Source organism: Sorex fumeus, unplaced genomic scaffold (assembly GCF_029834395.1).
Source record: "Sorex fumeus unplaced genomic scaffold, SorFum_2.1 ptg000095l, whole genome shotgun sequence".
Classification (NCBI taxonomy): domain Eukaryota; kingdom Metazoa; phylum Chordata; class Mammalia; order Eulipotyphla; family Soricidae; genus Sorex; species Sorex fumeus.
This window is the reverse complement of record NW_026606152.1, coordinates 16,350,446-16,368,695: the sequence shown is the minus strand read 5'-3', so window position 1 is coordinate 16,368,695 and position 18,250 is coordinate 16,350,446. Positions and strand designations below refer to the sequence as shown.

General features: G+C 38.8%; 1 pseudogene; it reads right to left on the bottom strand.

The window, feature by feature from the left end:
• Positions 1 to 1,895: 1,895 nt before the first annotated feature.
• LOC130041028 (uncharacterized) lies at positions 1,896 to 1,992 on the bottom strand (annotated as a pseudogene).
• Positions 1,993 to 18,250: the final 16,258 nt, after the last annotated feature.

Sequence of the window (18,250 nt, the reverse complement as noted above, 5' to 3'; positions counted from 1 at the left end):
TTCGATTTATTAGAATTTTTTCTGTTTCTTTGAGAGGCTTCTAGAGGTTTATTGATCTTGTTTATTTTCTCAAAGAACCAGCTTTTGCTTTTCTTGGTCTTCTGGATTGTATTTTGGGTTTCTACCTCATTGATTTCTGCTACAAATTTTATTATTTCCTTACTCCAGCCTAGTTTGGACTCCTTTTGTTGGTCATTTTCAAAAATCCTAAGCTCTAATTTATTCATGTAGGCCCTTTATTTCTTCCTGATGAATTCTGGCAGAGCTATAATCTTTCCTCTTAACACTGCTTTTGCTGTGTCCCACAAGTTCTGGTAGCTCACGTGCTCATTCTCATTTGTTACTGGAAACTTTTTATTTCCTCTTAGACTTCTTCTCTAAGCCAACGGTTGTTCATTACTTCCCTTAAATAAAATATTTCCTTGCTTAGCTTTAGTCTGTTTGATCTATTGAGAAGTGACAAAGTAGTGTTGAAATCTCCATCTAGTATTGTTTTGCTATCAATGCTTTTTTTTTAGTCTATTAGAAGTTGTTTTTAAGTATTTTGCTGGTCTGTCATTAGGAGCATCTACATTGAGGAGGGTGAGTTCTTTCTGATGTACAGATCCCATGATCATGAAGAAATGACCTTCACTCTCTTTTATAACCTTTAGCATGAAGTCCATGTGGTCTGATACTAGTATGGGCATGGCCACTCCAGCTTTGTGAAGGTATTCTTTTCTTGAAGACTTGTTTTCCAGCCTTTTACTTTTAGCCCATGGTTGCTTTGATTGCTCAGATGTGTTTCTTGCAGGCATCAGAATGTTGGGTTCAGTTTTCTGATTCATCTTCCCATTCTGTGCCTCTGAATTGGCACATTTAGTCCATTGACATTGAGAGAGATTGTTGTGATGGGGTTTTGTGCTATCTTTATGTAGAATTATGTAAAATTTTTGTACTTATGGGGATTGCCTTAGCTTAAAGTAGCCCTGTGGCTATTTTATTTTATACCATGCTGAGACCACTCTCCGCACACATGCTGAGACCACTCTCCGCACACATGAAGGTACTGGCAGAGGGACAAAGCCACGCGGGTTCCGGGGCCGAGACCTCCAAGCCTACTCGAATTGGAGTCGAGCATCTTCCACCCAGATCCTCCAAATTCCAGTAGGCGGAGGTCACACCCACCACCTGGCCCCCTGGCGCCGTGTAATCCCATCAGCGGCCAAGACTCAGAGACTATAAAATCCAGATCCTGGACAAGAACAGTGCAGTCTTCTGCCCCGCGCCTGGGTGTTCCTTCCCGAAGCCCCTTGGAGGGGAGCGGGTTGAGCTTTCCTCCCCGCCCCGACCAGGGCTCCGGCAGCCGAAGACCTCCAGGACCAGCCACCACCATGCTGAGACCACTCTCCGCACACATGAAGGTACTGGCAGAGGGACAAAGCCACGCGGGTTCCGGGGCCGAGACCTCCAAGCCTACTCGAATTGGAGTCGAGCATCTTCCACCCAGATCCTCCAAATTCCAGTAGGCGGGGGTCACACCCACCACCTGGCCCCCTGGCGCCGTGTAATCCCATCAGCGACCAAGACTCAGAGACTATAAAATCCAGATCCCGGAAATCTTTTCAGAACTTTTTTTATGACATCTTATTGTCTCATTCCTACTTTGGACAAACTTGCAGGCTATCAAATGTAGCCTGCCCACAGGGCAGAGTCTGGCAAACTCCCCGTGGCGTACCAAATATGCCAAATACCAGTAACAATGATGGGTCTCATTCTCCTAAATAGCCTTGAATATAATCTCAGGGCTAGGATGAAAGAGACGTTACTGTGGCCTGCTCGAGGCAATCGACGAATAACAGGATGATGAAATGAAAATGAAATGAAAAAGTAGCCCTGTTAATTCTTCTTGCAACAAAAATATGGAACGCTTTACAAGTTTGCATGTCATCTCTGTGCAAGGACCATGCTAATCTCTGTATCATTTCAATTTTAGTATATGTGTAACCAAACCTAGGAGGAGTTAATTTTTCCATATTTTTCTCTTCTGATTACTTTGAGTGTTGTCCTTACTCACTCCTATGGCAGACAGTGATTCCAAATCAAGGAATGTATTTCAAAGCAGCTTCATAGATTTAGAACTTTAATGTCCCAGAAAGAAAAATCTGCTTTTAACAATATTATCTTTTACCATACCCAAGGCATCAGTTTTACAAAATAATTCTTTTGGAAGATGGTATATGAGTCTTGTTTAATGCCCTTCCCTGAAACCTTCATTAAGACCATTAAACTAGAGCCTTTTGCTGTTCTCACCTCAGTCCCGTGTACTTCTCCAGGAAAAGGTGGATGGTGTTGTCTGCACTTTGACCACCTTGAATGTAAGGATTTTTCTCCTGAAGGAAGAGATGAGGAGCATATTGATGATTTCATTCCACATTACTACAAGTTCAACTTGAACGGAAGTTGAGACTCATGAGGCTCCTGTAAAGGACAGGAAGAAGGGTCTCAGTGAAGTTTAATGGCCAACACACATTAACAACACAGATGACTCAAAGTAGCCTGTGTGCATCTTTGTGTATAGTGAGTTTCATATCTAATGATAGTGATTCTCAGTCATGACACACGGGCAAAACAGACCTATAATTAAAAATCTAGTTCTCTGAGCAGAGTGGGGTTTCTTAGGTGATTGAACTAGTGTGTAGTAATTTATTACTATGCATATAAGTAGTTTGAATGATGTGTACTTTTCTATCTAAAGTTAATTCCAATATGTCTAATACGACAGTCTCCTGACCCCGCACCTGGCTTTCTTCACCGGGGTCCCTTGGAGGGGGCGGGTTGAGTTTCCCTCACCGCGCCGAGCAGAGCCCCGGCACCTGAAGACCTCTGCAACCAGCCATAGGTACGCTTTAGACCACTCTCCCCAAGCTTGAAGGAGCCTCATGTATGAACGAAACTGACAGAGGAACCCAGGTGTGCGCAACCGGGGGATAAGATCTCCAAGGTTGCTCAGATCAAGACTGGGCCCCCTTCAATCAGATCCCCCATCTCCTAGTAGCTAAGTGTTACAACCATGAACTGCCCCTGGAGCCATGTAATCCCATCAATGGCCAAGATCCAGAGACTGGATCTTGTTGATAAGACAACAACAATTATTGTCCAGTTCTCACTCTGAGAGAATCTGGTAGGCTTCTGCGAGTATCTTGCCCGCATGGCAGAGTCTGTGTTTCGGGTCACTGTTTCTTTTTAGGTACAGAAGCTTCTTAATTTAAGATAGTCCCCTTTGTTTTTCTCTGTTTCCAGTTGCTTGGCAAGTGGCATGTTATCTTTGAAGATACCATTAGCTTCAATATCGTGGAGGGATTTGCAAACATTGTCTTCAATGTACCGGAGGGATACTTTTCTGATGTGGAGGTCTTTGACCCATTTTTATATGACTTTTATGCATGGTGTTAGGTAGAGGTCTGAGCCATTTTTTTTTCCATGTAGCTGTCCAGTTTTTTCTGCACCGTTTGCTAAAGAGGACTCTCTTGCTCCACTTCACATTTCTTGCTCCCTTATCAAAGATTAGATGATTATATATTTGAGGGTGTGTATCAGTATATTCAATCCTTTTCCATTGGTCTGCGGCTCTGCCTTTGTTCCAGTACCATGCTTGTTCTCATTATTATCTCTTTGTAGTAGAGTTTGAGGTTGGGGAAGATGATGCCTCCATCGTCTTTTTCCCAAGAATTGCTTTAGCTATTCGTGGGCGTTTGTTGTTCCATATGAATTTCAGGAGTGCTTGATCAATTTCTTTGAAGAATGTCATGGGTATCTTTATAGGGATCACATTGAATTTGTACAATGCTTTGGGGAGAATTGCCATTTTGACAATGTCAATTCTGCCTTTCCATAAGCAGGAGATATGTTTCCATTTCCTCGTGTCCTTTTTTATTTCCTGTTGTATAGGTCCTTTACCTCCTTAGTTAAGTTGATTCCAAGGTTCTTGATTTTCTGAGGCACGGTTGTGAATGGGATTGCTTTTTCATGTCACTTTCTTCTCTCATTATTTGCGTATAAAGAGCCATAGACTTTTGGGTATTGACTTTATAGCCTGCAATTTTACTATAAAAGTCTATTGTTTCTAGGAGTTTTCTGGTAGATGTTTTAGTATTCTCTAAATATAGTATGATATCTTCTGTGAATAGTGAGAGCTTATTTCAACCTTTCATACATGAAAAACCCTTAATATCTTTTTCTTATCTAATTTCTAGTGCAAGTACTTCCAGTACTACATTGAACAGAAGTGCCAAAATGAATTTTTATTTAGCACTTTCTGTCTGTAAATTTCTATGCTAAGGTACAGCGGAATAAACAGTGATATCTTAGTAATTTACAAGTAAATTATGAAGACAGATAGTTAGATAATTTCTTTGTAAAAATTTCCTAACTGTGTAGCTTTTATTAAATATATTAAGAATAAATTGTAGGTCTTGATTATACCATGAAGATTATTTCCTTGTTAGAAGATACCCTTCTAAAATGCAATAAAGTGACACATTTTGAAAATGTTGATTATTCATTCATTAATTCAATGAATATTTGTTAGTCTGGTAGTGCAGTGCCTCCAGGAAGTCAACCTGTACCCTCAGATGAGTGCATCAACAATATAATGGTGTCTTCATGCTTCCTGATAACCTCAAATGGCCACTGTGCCTCTGGCTGGATCCCAACACCTCAGCACTAAGTTTCCTGAGAAATTAAACTCCCGAAAGATATGTGGGAGCCATGTTCACAAACCACCCCTGGCTCAGCTATACAAGCTAATGGATTGGTCTTGTTTCAGAGACCCATAAACAAATCTTGAAAGAGATCAAAAGCCACAGTTAACCTTGGACCTGCAAAACGCTGAATACACTAGGGTAAATCGGAGGGAGGCAGGTTAGTTGGGTGCCCACCCAACCAGAACCCAGTGCAGCCACTTGCTCCCACAAGCCAAAATCGCCACCATGCCCTCGTCTGGTTTCCACTGTCTCAGGATGGCTCTCACTGAAATATGACAGCTGAAAATTCAGATACGCGGTTTTGTGACTGAAATCTCCAGGCTTTCTCTGGGTCACGATGGGCATCCCACCCACACTGCCCTGTACTTATGGAAGCCTCAGCAGTCATTTCCATACCTCAAAGCAATTCCAGCCTTACCTTCCTGATAAAAATACTAAATTCCTTGAACAAACATGATAACCTCTTAGTACCTTTACGAGACCCATAATGCACAAAATAAAAAGAAGACAGAGAGAAAGAATTAAAGAGCCTGCCATAGAGACAGGCTGGGGATGGGGGTAGGGTGTTGGGGGATGGTTTTACGGAACCAGGAACATTGGTGGTGGGAAATGTACACTAGTGGAGGGATGGATGTCGGATCGTTGTATAACTGGAAGCAAATTATGAATAGATTTGTGATGGTCTATCTCACAGATATTCAATAAAACATTAAAAATATATATCCTTCATTTGTACTTCAGACTACTGATAGAACTTTAAAACCCAGCATATCTATTTTTGTGTTCTCTGTAGGAACAATATGTTACTCACCTGTGTGCCAATAGCTTGAAGAATGCTAAACACAAAGATATATCAATGACTGTCTTTGGCATGAATACTGTAATTCCAGCTACGTTATGTTTTAGAATAAGTTCGTGGACAAGACGTCAAGAGGAGCAGTAGCAAAGTGCATCAATGTTGAATGGATAATGTTTCAGGAGCTTGCAAGGGAGATGGAAAGATTTGGCATGAGAAGAGGGAAGAAACAGAAGAGTGAAGTACTAATAAGTATCATGAGAAAAATGCAAGGGAGGACATTTCATGGCAAGTGTCACACTCTGTTGAGCTTTTGGTGAGGATAAGTATTAGAAAGTATCTTTCACATTTAGTGGTAAAAAGTTAAATTTGATAGGTGCATTTAAAATTTACTTTGACAATTAGAATCACCAAGAGATACACAGTTACAAAGTTGCTCATAATGGAGTTTCAGTCATCTAATATTCTAGAACCTTTCCAGTATATTGGGGGCATTTTTGAAGGAATATCCCTGGTGCGAAGACTAGGGCATCTGAATCTTAACACATTTCACCAAATATATGATCTGTACTCACATGATTTACACTGTCTCCCCTGCTCTTTGATTTATGTTTTCATGCAATATTTCCTTGTGAACCCCACCTCAAGTGATGGTCCCTATTTAAGACAAGTACATGTTTCTGGGGCATTATATATAAATGGAGGAACATGGGTGCAGTTTGTGACATACCTGAGACTAAACTGCTAACAAATTTTCCCAGGAAAGGGTAGTTGACTGGCTGGGAACAGAACAACTTGAAAAGTGTTTTGCTACCTTTCATGTATGGCTAGAGGAAAATGATCCCAGTAAACTCTCAAAACTAACAAGCTTCAACTCCCCTGAAGGAAAGTTGTATTCACTGAGGAAAAAATGCTGGGAGAAAAGTCTGAAATGATGGGAAAAGAGACAATAAGTGCAAAAAGAAGGACTTGAAATTTGGCAAAAACAAAGCTTGAAACAACAAGATCTAGTGAGCACATGATTTACTGGGAATGGGATCTGAGGAGGAAAAGAGTGATATCAGGGATGTGAACAAGGAACATCCAAGTTAAGGAAGACTTAGCTAGCGGATTGCCCCATGGGCAACATGGTTCCAAGACTACCAGAACTTACCAAGGAATTTACTTTAATTTTCTTTCTTTTATATTGTCTACTACAACATGTATTCTTTGCCTTCTTCAACGACAATTTGGAGTGTTCATTTCTTTCACAATATTCTGTTCACTTGTGTAAGCATCTTAAACAACTGCTGGATAACAGAATTATTTGATCAGACTTATTATTTACTATAATATTTAGTTGGGATAACTGAAAACTAGGTATAAAGTGAAGTTTGTTTTGATTTGCAGAAGTAGAGTAGCAAGGACTAGGGATAGAATTAGGTATTATGGGGTACCACATTCAGTTCCTAATAAAACAAGTAAAGGACAGTGTCCCAAATAGACTATTGAATAAGACACCCATCTCTATTTAACATGTAAATTCAGCATCACTTAATCACTTATCACTTAACTTCCCGTTAGTCGTCGATTTGCTCGAGCGGGCGCCAGTAACGTCTCCATTTGTCCTGTCACGTGCCAGTGTAGCCCAATGGCATCTGTTCGCTCCGGGAACATGAAGGGCCTCAAACCGATCGTTCATGATCTTGACGAAGAAGTCTGACCATCTGGTAGGTGGGCGGCCACACGGTCTTTTGACATCCCGTGGAATCCTGTCGGTAACAGCTCTACTCCAGCAGTCGTCTTTAAATCTCATTACGTGACCAGCCCATCTGATTTTTGACACCTTGGCAAATGAGACAGAATCCCTGATTCTTGATCGTCGACGGATGTCAGAACTCTGGATTCTTTCTCTCATTTGAGTGAAACGTGATATTAAATTCAGCATATTTTATATTAAATTAAAAATAAATTTATATTCCTGTATTTGGTCTTTTAAAGACATTCAAGATTGGTTAAGAAAACAAACACTGCCTATGAAATCATAACAACTTAATCATAAAAACCTGATAACTACTTGTTTCCAAGAATGTCAGTACTAAGAATTATTTCCCTTAATCTCACTAGAGCATATGATAGGCATATGAATACATCTGTGAGAATAAATAATTGGTAACTAATTTAGAGTTTCACCAAACATGGTTGTGGGTATTGTGACATAGTTATATATATTTTCATAATTTAGCAATAAGACCTCTGGGTGTGAATCCTTGAACATAAATAACTTTTAGTAAATTCCAGCACCACATCCTCCCACCTAAATTAGTATATATCTGACCTCCTAAGGAGTCAATTGCTTTTTTCACTTTGTTTTAGTCCTTCTCTCTCTCTCTCTTTTCAAATGTGAGTTATCTGCTTCAAATCAAGGTGCTTGGATTTGCTGTGGCAGTTTTAATCTTTATGAGTGATTTAAATTTTATTCATTTATTTTTTAATTAAATCACCATGAGATGGGCCATTACAAAGCTATTTTATGCAATTTAATTTTTAATTCTTTCAGTGAAGCCAGGGAAAATCTCTTACTCGTGAAATTCAGAATTTGATATTTTAAGTGAATCAAAACTGATTGTTTTTGTATGTTTTTTATTTTTTTATTATTTTTTTTATTGAAAAGGGACCACGAAATAATGGGTGTTGGGAGGATCCTCCCAGGATGGGAGATGCATGCTGAACGTAGACTATAGACCAAACATGATTGCCACTCAATGTCTCTTTTGGTATGTTTTTTAGATAATTGTTCCCCTCTTCTGTTTGCTTAGGTCCAGGACTTTGCCTCTTCCCTCGCTGTTTTTTCAGGAAGCAAGAGAGATATCTTCAGGCAGGAAGAGCAGCTCAGCAGGCTGGGTCTCTTGGATGGGTTTGGTGCCATCTTCTTTCAGAAATTGATTTATTGTTTCTTACCAATCTTAAAATGGCTTGGGATTTAAAATGAAGGTCACATAAAGAACTGAGTGCTGAAAGGAGGAAAGGGATATGCCAGAAGAGAATGGGGTGGGGGGTAGGGGCGCGGAGGAAGAGACAGACAGCGAGACAGATAGAGACAGAGACAGACAGAGACAGAGAGACAGACAGAGTCAGAGAGAGAAGAAAAGTGTCTGCCATAAATCACAGAGGCTGGCTGGGGGTGGGTGGCAGGAGGGATAATGGGGGCATTGGTGGTTGGAAATGTACACTGTCATGAAGCAATGGCTGCTGGAACACTATGATGGAAACTCAATCACAACTTTGTAGCTGTGTTTCTGTGTAATTGTGCATTTAATTAAAAAATTTTAAAGAAAAAATTAAGGTTTCAAATGAAAAATTGAGAGATTTCTGACGAAAGAGGCATTCTGGCAGAAACCTCACTGCTTGAGCAACAATACTAGTCCCTAGTTTTGGAAGTTGCACAGCGCCATTATGGGGTGTGGGGGGGTGGGCCTGTGTCTCTTCCCTAAGCCTCCCAACCCTACTGCTAATCCATCCTGTTCCTTTCCCACACGTGAAGAGAAATCTTCACCTTGGTCAACAGCCTTCTTATAAATCAGAGACTGTGTGTGGTAAGAAAGACAGCTTTCAGCGAGGGCAATTTCAAAATTTCAAAAATTCCCAAATTAAAGCTGTCAGAAGCAAAACCCCTGTTGTGTCCCTATTCCTAAGAGGGAGCTGCACACACTCTCTACAATAGCCAGAATATGGGGAAAACCTGAGTGCCCGAGAACAGAAGATTGGTTAAAGAAACTTTGGTACATTGACACAATGGAGTACTAGATAGCAGTTAGAAAAGATCAAGTCATGAAATTTACATACAAGTGGTACTACATGGAGAGTATCATGTTAAGCGAAATGAGTCAGAAAGAGAGGGACAGACAGAGCAAGACTGCATTCACCCGGAGAATATAAAATAACAAAATAGGAGACAAACTCCCAAGAGTGGCTGAGATTAGTGTCAGGAATTTTTCTTCATAGCTTGGAGACCAGCCACACACGCTAGCAGAAAAGGCAGCTCAGATAGAGAATGGAGCACCAAATAAAGGGTGTTGGGAGGATCCTCCCAGGGTGGGAGAGCATGCTGAACATAGACTATAGACCAAACATGATTGTCACTCAATGCCTCTTTTGCAAACCACAACACCTAAAAGGAGAGAGAGAACCAAGGGGAATGCCCTGCCACAGAGTCAGGGTGGGATGAGGGGATGGGGGGTGGGAGGGATACTGGGATCCGTGGTGGTGGGAAATGGACACTGGTGGAGGGATGGGTATTTGATCATTGTATAATTGAAACCCAAGCACAAAAATTTGTAAGTCTACAACTGTACCTCATGGTGTCTCGCTAATATAAATTTAAAAATTTAAAATAAAAAAATTGGAACATAAAGTAAAAATGAAACAAGAGAAAGATCAAACAATAGCAAAGAGGACTATACTACTCAAAACGTTCAGAAACAGGCACATTTGCAACTATTTTTATATAAGCATCCAGGAGAGAATATAGCATTGTTCGTGAACAAATCTACTCTATGGATTCATCTCATCCTTGAAATGTAAAAGGACAATGTCTTACAGATACAAATTTGCAAATAAGATATATACCATCTATTTTTTGCTATGTTTCTATGCTTTACCAAGTATTATTCTAATTTTTAAATTTACTTTAATGATTAAAACATTATTTGCCTGCATTAAACTTTTTAATTAAATGTTTTATTAGAAATGATTTTTGATTATTAAAAATGTTTTATTCACATGTCATTTTCTAAAAGAAACATATAGGCCAAAGAGCTAGTGCAGTATGTAGAGGGTGTTTACCTTGTATGCAGCAAACCTGAGTTCAGTCCCAAAACCCTGAGCCTGCCAGGAGTGATCTCTGGATACAGAGTCAGAAGTGAGCCCGGAGCACATCTGTGTGCGCTTCCCTCCCCACAAAAACGGAAGAAAAGGAAAGAAAAACATATAACTGATTCTTGAGTAACATAGAGCTTAAGGGTGCTAACTCCTCTATAACTTTTGAAAACCCCCAAATTTAATAGATAGTCTGCTATTGACCAAGAAGATTGTTTTCTAATAGTATTTAATTCCATTGTCTGCAAATAGTGCTATGTGTGGCCTCTCAATCTGTAAATTTTGATACATTTAAAAACTTTAATGGATTTTATAATAGACTATATAATACATTTGTATTTTATGGTAGTAAGTGATAATTTATATTTCTAATTTTGTGGGGTATTTGGGCCATAGTATGTGGTACTTGGGACTTCAGACTCTGTGCTCAAGGGTCATTCCTGGTGGTGCCAGCCATTAATTTTGGTTGACTGTGTGCATGGTAAGTGCTTTAACCCCTATACTAAGTCTGGAGTCCAATCAAATAAACTATCTGTATATATTTTATACATGCATGGCATACTTTTTCTTAGATTTTTTTTATAATTTTAGGATATATTGATCATCTTTAATTATTTCACATCCATACCAATGTCCAAAAATTTTCACAATATAATTATTGAAAAAAATCATATAGAAGTCCAAATTTGTATTGTTCATGGGATAACTATATTAAGAAGAAAATAGAACCACAATGAACATACAAGTAAAATGAAGGTACATTTCTTTGGAGTTTTTCAATTATGTATTTATATTAGTCTATATACAAGTATAATTTTTATATAATCAATTTCACTTACTATGAAATGTTTGCTCGAGCAGGCCCAGTAACGTCTCCATTGGAGACTTTGTTGTTACTGTGTCTGGCATATCCAATACTCTCGGTAGCTTGCCGGGCTCTCCGAGAGTGGCGGAGGAATCGAACTCGGGTCGGCCATGTTGGCCGCTTGTAAGGCGAATGCCCTACCCGCTGTGATGAAATGTTTATTGATATTTTATAATTGTAATGTTTTACTGCTAAGATGACATTGATGTGAACATTTATGTCTATTTGTCTACTTATCTAATTGTTTACTTTAAGATCAATTCTTAAAAGCTAACTTACTTATGACAGGACAAAAGAACTTGGCTTGCATGTGTGAAACTTTGGTTTCTATTCTTCACACTATAGAAACAAAAGAAAAATCATTGACTGTGGTTGGAAATATGCCTCGGTGGTAAAATATGTGCCTCACATTTCTGAGGTTATGGGTTTGGTCCCTGAATTTCCACAAAAGCTAACTTACAACAAAGTCTCACACTGAAGACCTAACTTGGCCCGCTCAAGAAAATCAATGAACAAGGAGAGGACAGTGACAGTGACAGTGACTTAATGAACATTAAACTGCTTTAAGCTATATATTGCGTAACTATTATAGAGATTTAACTCCCAATAAAATAACTTGAAAAGGTCTGTTTTCTAGCATCTTTGCTAGGAAGAGATATTACATTATTTTTAAATATTTGTATTTTGGGGGAAATTTTAATTTCTCATATTAATTTGTGTTCTTTGTCTACTAGTGAGCTTGAAAATTGCTCTTGTGTGGGACTACATGGAAAATATTATGCTAAGTGAAATGAGTCAGAAAGAGAGGGACAGACATAGAAAGATTGCTTTCATCTGGGTAATATAAAGTAACAAAATAAGAGACTAACACCCAAGAACAGCTGTGATAAATACCAGGATGTTCACTCCAATGGCTTAGAGGCCAGCTGCACTCTCTAGGGGTAAAGGCAGCGCAGATAGAGAAGGGAGCACCCAATAAAGGGTGCAGGGAAGATCTGCCCAGGATGGGAGATGCCTGCTGAAATTAGTCTATGGACCGAACAGGATTGCCACCCAATATCTCTTCTGCAGACCACAGCACCCAAAAGGAGAGATAGAATAAAAGGGAGTGCCCTACCAAAGAGGCAGGGTGGGATGGGGGATGGGGGGTGGGAGGGATACTGGGATAGGTGGGAGTGGAGTTTGGGCACTGGTGGTGGGATGGGTACTCGATCATTGTATAACTGAAACCCAAGCAGAAAAACTTGTAAGTCTACAACTGTACCTCACGGGGTTTCACCAATAAAACAAAACAAAACAAAAATTAAAAAAAAAGAAAATTGCTCTTGTGTTTACCAGTCATTTACACTTCTTTCAATAGAGATTATATGATCATGGTTTATGATTATTTTTTCTATTCAAGTTTAATAGCTAAATACTGATTTATTTTACAGCACTAATTTATTAAAAACATTCATCCTTGGCCTATCATATTAATTGCCAGTATTTGTTGGTTTTGCTTGTTTTTTGATTACTTAAAATGGTTTTGGTCCTTTTCTTTCAGGTTGAAAAATTTTGACACAAATGAGCATATGTTTTTCTTTATCTTCTGAAGTTTTAAACTGAGAATAACTGTTTGTTTTATACAAATAATATACCTCTGCATTTATTGTCTCTTCTCATTTTATTTACATTTTAACAAGTCTGGACTCATCTACAACTTATCATAGTAAGTGTTGTCATATTGAAAGAAACCACCATTTTTTTCAATCATAGCACTGTAGCACTGTCCTCCCGCGGTTCATCCATTTGCTCGAGCGGGAACCAGTAACATCTTAGAACACATTGTGAGACATGTTGTCACTGGTTTTGGCCTATCGAATAAGTCATGGGTAGCTTGCCAGCCTTTTCCTATGTGGACGAGATACTCTGGATAGTTTGCCGGGCAGAGGAATCAGAATCAGGGTTGGCCTCCTGCAAGGCAAACGTCCTACCCGCTGTGCTGTAAACATTATATACAATATGGTAGTAATACCAAATGTTGTTTCTTTAACAGTGCAATATAAACGATTATTTAGTAATTTTCTGGATTTGTTAATGAAATATGTAAGCGCTTGAGTATAATGGGAGTATTTTTCTAACACAAGAGTCTGAGGAAGGTGAAACTGTTATAACTGTCTTGTAGGATTCCATCTCCCTAGCCTGCTTCATTCTCCCCTGCTCTCTATCCAATCCGGTCTTCTTCTTGGGAATCTGACCTCCTGATTGGCTAGCCTCTACCTTTCAACTGCCTTCTTTATGACATCATTCTCCGACCAAACCAACCACGAACTGGTAGAATCTTGGGGGTCTCATGCAGTTGCTTTAAACAAATTTGAATCATCATGGCAAGTGATGAGTGACCAATGACCAATCACCAGTGAGCAGTCGTCTGTACTGAACATTTGTGGTCTTAAGCCGCGTCAGTGTTCAGACGTACTCTCGTACAGTCTCCTCTTCTGTTCATCGGTGTTTCCTCTTCTCTGACCATGTCAGGTAAGGAATAATACTTTTCAAAGCTTTTCATTAGATTTATCATCCCTAAACTTAGCAGTCAAGTAAAATCAGCACGTAGTAATAAAAGAAAGTATTCAAGTAGAATTTTATAAGCCTCATTTTAGCTTGACTTTGACATTTGCTGTGTGATTTTAGACATTGGCTTACTTTCTCTCACATACAAAGTGTTTTTCCTCATTGATTACATTATATTTTAGACATACTTAGGAGCTCAAATACACACACACAGACACACACACACATGCACACACACACACACACATATATATATATATATATATATATATATATATGAGGGTTGATTCTCTGTGTTACTTTTTCCTTTTAATAGTGAATTTTACATGATATTCACTGAATACAAGTAAATCAGAGACAGTATTTTTTTCCCCTTTATTTTATTTTTTTTTAAAGTTGTAGATTTACAATTTTTTGTGCTTTGGTTTCAATTATACAATGATCAGATACCCATCCCTCCACCAGTGCCCATTTTCCACCACCATGGATAATATCCCTCCCACCCCCATCCCCCCATCCCCCCTGTCTCTGTGGCAGGGCAATCCCCTGTGTTCTCTCTCTCCTTTTGGGTGTTGTGGTCTGCAAAAGAGGCATTGAGTGGCAAACATGTTCAGTCCATAGTCTACTTTCGACATGCATCTCCCCTCCTGGGAGGATCCTCCAAACATCCTTTATTTGGTGCTCCCTTCTCTATCAGAACAGCCCTTTCCTCTAGGATACCCGGCTGGCCTCTAAGTTATGGAGTAATCCTCCTGGTGCTGATATCAGCTATTCTTGGGTATTAATCTCATACTTTGTTACTTTATATCCCCCAGATGAATGCAATCCTTCTATGTCTATCCCTCTCTTTCTGACTCATTTCACTTAGCATGATACTTTCCATATTGTACCACTTGTATGTAAATTTCATGACTTCATCTTTTCTAAGAGCTACATAGTACTCCATTGTGTAGATGTACCAAAGTTTCTTTAACCAGTCATCTGTTCTTGGGCATTCAGGTTTCTTCCAGTTTCTGGCTATTGTAAAGAGTGCTGCAATGAACAAACAAGTGCAGATGTCACTTCGACTATACATTTTTGCCTCTCTGGGATATATTCCCAGGAGTGGTATTGCTGGGTCAAATGGGAGCTCAATTTCTAATTTTTTGAGAATCGTCCATACTGTTTTCCAGAAGGGCTGAACCAGTGGACATTCCGACCAACAGTGAAGGAGTGTCCCTTTCTCGCCACATCCACGCCAGCATCGGTTGCTTTTGTTCTTTTGAATGTGGGCCAGTCAGAGACAGTATTTTTAAAGAAAGAGAAAATATAGATGCTGTGAAAAACTGTTAATATATACTAGCATGTGTTCTCTGTAATGGTCTCTCCACTTGTATTTATACTTCAGTATTTTAAATACAGTGATATTACAAAGTAATAATCATTGATCTTCGAGTTTTCTATTTAAACCAGGTAATAAGAAAATATGGGGCATGGGGAAGGTGTGGAGTGCTGAGTGGTAGGGAGGCAAACCCTCAAATGTAAGAAAGTTTGGGATCACTTTCATCAAACATTGAAAAATCGAAACCAAGACGATATGAGGGAGAAAAAAATAGGAAAGAAAGAAAGAAAGAAAGAAAAAAAGAAAGAAAGAAAGAAAGAAAGAAAGAAAGAAAGAAAGAAAGAAAGGAGATGGCGATTATCAATGAAGGGGAAAACGTTTGGACAGAAAGTTGAAGAGAACCAAAGACTTAAAATCAAAAAAGAAAGAATATATATTAAATATGCTGAGATAAATCCACTGAGAGCAAATCAAAGAAATTTACTTCAATAAATGCCAGGACTAGAAAGTATGCTATGCCTTGAATAGGATACCAGTAGCAAAAGCAGTTTATCAGAAAGCCATCCTTGCTGGCTTTTTTCCTTATTATCTCTTAGAACACAGTACTTGGTACTTGACAATTTGGAGTATAAACACGCTTCAGAAATGATGCTCCCCATAAATAGCTAATAGTACTTATCTAGGGCGGTGGAAGACACAGAATCTTCGATGTTTTTATTACGTTCTGGTTTTTAAGTACATGTACGCGCTGCCTGTTAAAATAAAAAAAATGGTATATTCTAACTTGAATCAGGAGGTTTGATTCATTTGTGTGGTCAGTAGCTATCAGGTTAAAGCTGCTTGTCATCTTTACAAATATTATTTCATGTGATTTTTTCTTCCTAACATGAGAGTACTTTGATAATAGTCAACTTTTGTTTTTAGATCCTAAGAGGAAATAGAAAAATCAAGTCTCACATGACTAAATACACATTTTTGTAATATTTCTGAATTCTGAGTTTTCCTACATTAAAGATATTTTATTGGATTTTGGTACTCATTTATTAAACATTGAGAAGAAAGTTTTCCTGGTTGATAAAGATAATTCTAATCTAGGGGTTGAAAGTAAATTTGTAATATTTTGTGATCACTTATTAAATGGTCTTTTCTGTGTCTTGTGTGATCAAGTGAAATCCTATGCTATGTTTAACACGTGTTGTTTGCTGGTTAATATTCAAAGGTACTGATGAGAATAACTTTTTTGTACTTACGAAGTTTCTTTCTGTATTTTACTCATTTAAAACATTTCTTGTCTATGAAATACAATCACGTTTATTCCTATTATCTTTTTGTTATGTAGTTACTGGTAAATCCTTTCTCTTTAATGGACTCGTAAAGTGTCACTCAAAAATCACCTTCTATTCCATTTTTTAGCTAGCAGTTTTTACTAAAATAAAATACAGTCTTCATATTGTATATGTGGAACAATTTATTAATAACCTTATTGGACTGTTTTATTTGGTTTTGTTTGGGATCCCATCCACTGTTATTCAAGGATTACTCTTGGGTCTGTTCTCCATAACATACTGTACTATGCTGCTTGCTACAGAGCCCAGATTTCATTAATATCTATATACTTCTTTTTCAGTTCTGTGATACATATTTTTCATGATGTTTTCTTTACACTTCCTCCTATGTAAATCACATGAAATAGAAAAATTATATTCATGTATGCATTATTATTCTTAGAGTTATGAGTAACTGCATTGTTGATAAACAACTTAAGACACAGAATTGAAATAAAGTTTTCCTTCCAAAAATATTTCTTGGGAAAAACTCAAGTAGTCATTTTTGAAGTGGATCAAAAATCAGGGTAACCTTCAATGCATCAACAAGATTAAGTCGTATGTGAACCATAAGTAACAGGTACTCATCACACAAGTCAAATGGAAACCTGATGATTACAGTGGTAATAGTTGTAAAGACCCCAAATGCCTATATTAATGCAAGGTATCTTCCTTCCGGTTTCTGGCCTTGTAGTGATCATGCAGGGTCCTGGCCAAAAGTCCACATGCTTTAGGTTGCATAACCTGGAAATATCTAAGGGACAGAGAGAGATAGTACTGGAGGGGATAAGGCACTTGCCTTGTACAGTGCCAATTAATTAGAATCTCTGTCACGGAATACACTCTCCTGAATGTTCTAAGGGGTCACTCCAGAGTGTAGAGCCAGGAAGAGCCCAAGATCACTGTCAGTTATTAGTCCAAACTCTACACGACCCCACACCCAATAAAAATTATTGGAATATAGGAAATCTCTTTGCCATCATTGGGACTCAGGTTTCATCTTGTCCAGAGAATGTTACCCATTCTCTTAGACTTCCTAGTTTGAAAAAGCTTCCATTCTAAGACATAGCATAAGAGTTAATAGGAGAGCAATCTACAGCCAATACTAGGGTAAGGAGAAACTATCTGTAAGCAAGAAAATCAGGTACAGACACGATCACCTGGTGCTTCTACAGTTCTGTGTTCACTTTGGGATCACGATACCAAATACACAAGTGCCAAAAGTTTCCAGGCTTTGAATCACCCCAAATTGTTGGAATTTTGGAAACTCAGTTGACTGTTGGTACTAGAAGTCTCTCGATGGCTTAAATTTTAAGTTAATATTCTTCCTCTCAGCGTTGAAGGAGATTATTAGTCTCACAGATTTCTTTTCATCATCCTCTTATTCCTTACAGAAAATTTTCAAAATCCATCTGTATTGCGAACTGCACATACTCTGCGGCTTTCCCTTCCAGTGGTGAACGATACGTCTTCCCTAACAGGAAGTGTCTGCAACTACTCCAGAGTATCTGCTCCAGCTGGTAGTTCTGCTTGGCTCCTGCCCTCAGCCTCTGGCACCTCTTTCCAACCACTGATGGGTAGTGCCTATCTTTACCAACATTTCAGCACAACAATGTTATCTGGAGTGTTTCACCAGAGTCATACATCCACCTCAGCTGCTTCCTACCCGAGTATTTTGGAATGGGATATTGCAGGAAGTGCTGAAGAGAAGTCTTCCATGGGAGACATTTCTGTGACTGTCCTTCACCAAGACACCGCTATCTCTTCCATGTCTATGGCAGCTTGCTATGA